The sequence below is a fragment of the Montipora capricornis genome, chromosome 4 (assembly GCF_036669925.1).
Source record: "Montipora capricornis isolate CH-2021 chromosome 4, ASM3666992v2, whole genome shotgun sequence".
Taxonomy (NCBI): domain Eukaryota; kingdom Metazoa; phylum Cnidaria; class Anthozoa; order Scleractinia; family Acroporidae; genus Montipora; species Montipora capricornis.
The window spans coordinates 37,800,302-37,805,505 of record NC_090886.1 but is presented as its reverse complement, the minus strand read 5'-3'; the positions used below and the strand labels follow the sequence as shown (position 1 = coordinate 37,805,505).

At 40.2% G+C, this 5,204-nt stretch overlaps 1 long non-coding RNA gene across 1 annotated transcript; it reads left to right on the top strand.

The window, feature by feature from the left end:
* The first annotated feature begins 1,489 nt into the window (after positions 1-1,489).
* LOC138044692 (uncharacterized) lies at positions 1,490-4,266 on the top strand. The gene is made up of 2 exons (XR_011131489.1): positions 1,490-1,716; positions 3,719-4,266. It is a non-coding gene; the product is annotated as an uncharacterized lncRNA (long non-coding RNA).
* The last annotated feature ends 938 nt before the right edge of the window (positions 4,267-5,204 follow it).

Genomic DNA, 5,204 nt, shown 5'->3' with positions numbered 1-5,204 from the left:
CCATGTCATCCTACGCGGTACGCGAATCGTGATTCCTGAAAAGCTTAGACAGAGAGTGCTTCGTTTAGCACCTGAGGGCCACCAAGGGATTGTGAAAATGAAAGAGAGATTACGGTCGAAAGTGTGGTGGCCAGGTGTAGATAAGGATGCAGAGCGCAAGTGCCGAGGGTGTTATGGGTGTCTGCTTGTCACCAAGGAGACTATAATTCCACCAGTGAAGACAACACCGTTGCCAGACAGACCATGGCAAGATCTGGCGCTGGACTTACTTGGGCCCCTACCAACAGGGGAGCATCTGTTAGTCTTGGTAGACTATTTCAGCCGCTGGGTGGAAGTTGACGTAATCCACTCTACTACGTCGGAAGTGATCATTAAGTGCTTAGACAAGCAGTTTTCTAGATACGGAGTGCCCCGTACTCTGAGAACCGACAATGGAGCAAACCTGGTTTCTGCAGAAATGGATGGTTATCTTGATGAAATGGGTATCAGGCGTAGACTGACGACACTCCTATAGCTAAGAGCAAATGGAGAAGTCGAAAGACAAAATCGCTCACTGTTGAAGGCAATGAGGGTAGCCCAGGCTGAGAAAAAGGACTGGAAATCTGAATTGAACAAGTACCTCCTGGCGTATCGTTCCACCCCACACTCGACAACCGGTAAGAGTCCAGCAGAACTGCTGTATGGGCGAAAACTGTCAACAAAGTTACCAGAGTTAGCCGGATTTGATGATTATGACGAGGCGACACACCCTGAGGTGCGGGATCGGGATGCTGAGAGAAAGCAGAGGGACGCAGATTATGTTGACAAGAGACACAATGCAGCTGATAAGCCGAATGTACAGGAGGGAGAGTTGGTGCTGCTTGAGAAACGGAAAGAGACAAAGCTCTCAACAAGTTATGAGAAGGAGCCTTATGAGGTGATTAAACGTCATGGAGACCAAATCAAGTTAAAATCATCACAAGGGGCAGTGCATAAGAGAAACATCCAGTATGTAGGCGATTTGTGGACCCAGCTACTGATCCAGGGGAACCAGGCTCTTCAGACCCGGTAGTAAGCGGTGTACCTGAGCAGCCCTCTGGACAGGAAATCGTGCCCAATCTAACAGTGGAGGCAAGTGCTACTCCAGTCAAGGAGCAAAGCCCAGTTCAGGCCGAGCCTTTGCCAAGGAGGTCAGGGAGAGTCACTCAACCCCCCGAAAGACTAAAAGATTATGTCACCCTGTAGCTGTGACAGTGATTTTGCAGTGACTGAAGTCATCTAAGTAATATTGTGTTTTTACTAGTTTTCAGCATATCATAAAGGACATTAGTCATACTTATTGTTGTAATAAGGTAGCGGGTTTGTAAGCGAAGGAAGAAGGAGAATGTAGTTTTTGTATGTACATCCGGGAAGCACATGGGCATTTTGTCTGAGCATGCGCGAAGGGAATCGAATTATTCGAGTTCGGCGCCATTGTTATTTTGAACGCGCTGCCCGCGGGTTTTTAAACGGGCGATCTACACTTTGAAAAATATTTTGTCAAGAGAGATGAAAGATTGTATCAAAATTACACACTTTTCCATGACTATGGATATTCTTCGAGTTTGTTGGGCGTTCGGATGAGAATATTTTAATGATCAAATTGCGAACAAAACGAGATAAAGGCCCAAAGAAGTGGAGTTTGGCATTTGATTTACCGAAGTTCAAGATGTTCACACGAGAAGGCAAATGATGCAGGTTAGTTTGAAGATGTTGAAGCTTTATTGTAATGAATCATAGGGCTGCATATTGACACGATCCTCAGATACACCACCCTTTATGAGATGGAAATTTTGAATTTGAGCTGATTTTGCTTCAACTTTGAAGTAAGTTTTCATCATAATTCCGCCGGCCCCCAAGCTTTAAATTACTTCAAATAACATTGTGTCTTCTTCCTCTTTGCAGCCGCTTGGGACTCCAGGCTTTAAAAAATGCGCTGTTTGTAGGATTACAATGTTATTACAACAGCTTTTGGCAAATTTTTACTTGGGAAGTTTGATAGATTTTCCAAGTCGTGGATCACAAAAGTCTTCTGTCTTGCTGCTCTCCAAGTCTGTTGTGCAGAGCATTTAGTTGTCCATTTTTAACAAGGTTGTAGTGCCATTTCAATACACGATGACTTTTGCAATTTTTTTTTTCCTGTGCTTCAGTAGGTATTTTTGTAATTGCTTTTTTCGTCTCCTAGAGCTAACCTAAGTCAAAAGTTCGGTTAAACTACCCTTTTTCGCCGCCCCCCAAGGCCGAGAACACTTTTAGTGCATTGTTTGTATATTTGTCCTCCGCTTCATCTGGTTTATTTATTCCGAAAAAATGCGTGCTCTTTTTTGTAGCAAGGCAAACTACCACCGTTTACTGTCGAAGATTGCACATTTGGAGCTTGTCCATGTAGTTTTCGAACCGGATGGCGTAAGCTCTGTTATCGTGTTTATTTCATTAGCATGCTGCTAGCATTAAAAGCTGCTAGCATTAAAAGCTCGTCGGTTTTTTTTTTCTCCGTGCAGCAATTGAATTTACCTCAGCAAGTGTTCTTAGACGAGCGATTTAAGAAATAAGTGAGAATGCTCATTCAAAAAGATTTGGTTGTAATTCTGGAGACGAGCTCTGTAGGGCAGAACAGACATTTCGCTTTTAGTGTGTATCCCTTAGCCTGTAGAGGAATGCCAATCACGATTTCTTTAGATGTATGTCTTAGTTATACATTTGTACAAAAAAAATGTTAGGAAACACCTTTTACTTGCCAAAATCCCGTTGTACCGTCTAGAATAAGTGAAACATGCACTTGATTTTCTTCAAGACCTGTCACTATATTTTGATCATCTTCTCAACAATCATTATTAACTATTATTCACAAATAATAAGTTACACATCAGATTTGTCATGTACTGGCTCTTCCAACAATCCATATACTGTAGTATAAAAATCAATAAATGTTCACCACAATTCACGGGTAAAGGAAGATACAAAATTATGTTGAAAACTAGATGAACAATAATACTTTCAAATATGCAATGAGAGTAGGCAAGGGAGTTCATCTACATATTACCTTGAATGTTATTTGTACCCGAAAAATGTTGAATTAATTCTGGGTGCAGTGTAGCAAATCTTTATGAGCATTTACAATGTATGTAAAAACCAAGATAGTGTGAGGAAGAGGGAGAGAATGGTTTACTTAAGTTGAAAGAAATGAAACCCTATATTATTGATGTTTACTTCAGACCTAAAATGGCCATGTTTGATCCTTGCAGTTGTGCCCCCCACTCATGCATAACCATTCCTGCAAGATATCTAATGAAGTTACTGATGTTTCCAGAAGAGCTGATTGCAGTAAGGCCACCTTGTAGCCCATGCTTGTGGCTTTCAAAGAAAGCATTAGAAGCTTGTCTCTTTGTGCTTTGTAGTGACATCTGTTCAGACATGTATTCTGAGCCATGATCAGAAGTACTCTGCAAATTATTATTTAGTTTTAAGGTTAGGCTGTTAATTGAAAGGACAAGGGGAATGTAAATTATCTAGAAGAATGAAAAGAGTTCCATATTGCATGTCTTTAATTTGAAGAGTTTACTCATCACAGTTTCTCGAAAAGTGTCCATAATTCTCCATGTCTTAGGTTTATCAGTAAGCTTGCTTTGGAAAAAGTGTTTCATGTACAGAATTAAAAGTTAGGATCAAAAGAACTGACAGCGTATTCTCTGCTGTTTAGATAGATGAGCAGTGGCTCAACAATTGGAGCAATGGACAGAAGTGATGGCTGAGAGGTCAAGTTTTGTGGAAAGGTGTTACCTTGAGAACCAGTTGTGAATGAAGATAAATGGGCAAATTGCTTATGTGAAACAGCCGTATTTGAAGCTCTTGAAGTTCTGGATTATGATTGGAATCTTAAACACTCATAGATAATTAATTTGTTTGCAGTAAATTTAACAGATGTGCTGAATTCATGAGGCTCATACAAATGGCATTCTTTGTTGCTTATAAATTCAATATACAGTTAAGATTTCACTAGTTGGAGTTACATCCATCCTACATAATAAAATGTTAGATGTCATAGTCTCAGTAAGGTGACCAGCAAGTTGATATGAAGAAAAACACTCGTGATCATTACGTTTTGGATATCCATTTATTGTGAATACAGTTGTTGACCATTTCCTCATATCTTATACTTCCGAAGGACTAACAAACTAAATTATATTTTAGTTCTATACTTGTAAAAGTTTAAAAAGCTTGGGGCTTGATATTAAAAAAGGAATACTCTTTGGTGTGTCACTCTTAACATCAGTTTTGTTCCCTGGGCCTGGTCTAGTCAGAACTTACTAATTTCCTGTTGTCATTTTGTAATCAATTTTCAACTTGAATAGTCTGATTCTTTGGAAATGAACACAGAGAAGGATCATTCCTACAGATTGAGACAGTTGTACAAGGTTCAAGAGGGCAGCTTGTTCAATTACAACATGGGAATCATAGACCTTGCTATGCCCTTAGACGGTGGTTATTTATTTCAGGTCCTCAGATTTAGTTCCCTAGGAATTTGGGATGTGCTTAAACTCAAAATCTTAACCAGCTATCTTGCTCTAGTTCCCTGACGCTAACACCATGTAAGCTAAGTAATTTTCAAATGGGAGGTGCTCCATGCAATACACGAAACCAAGACTTAACATGACTTACTCTCTGTCGGAAGCTTCAAACGTTCCACAATTTCTAAACATTTTTCCCGTGGTAACATTACCAACTCTCTATTTTCTGGCTGTTTACTCAGACCATAATTTGGTCAAAGCTGCTGTTTTTGGCCCGTCGTTCACGCTTGTTCGCGTTCATGCCAACAAACTTGAAACCAAAAAAGGCAAGCTACCGTAAACTTTGGGTGTGAACATTTATTTTCATAAATTAATGTAGCTGAAATTCTTGATATGTTAACACATTTCAAACAAGAATGCCCAACAGAGCAAAAGAGAGAACAATGAGAGGTAAACACGTAGGTTGGAATCAAAACTAACGCGGTAAAATGTCTGTCTAGTCTGCTTATGTGTGTTTGAAGAGCCCTTCGAATTATCCAACTTTCGCAAGATTACTGACTACGTGAGAGTTCCACACCAAAACAACTTGTTGTCCCCTTATTATTCGAAAGTACTTTGCTGTGACTTTTTGCCATAACCAGCCCAACCGTTTCTCGACCTTTTGACACCGTCTACACG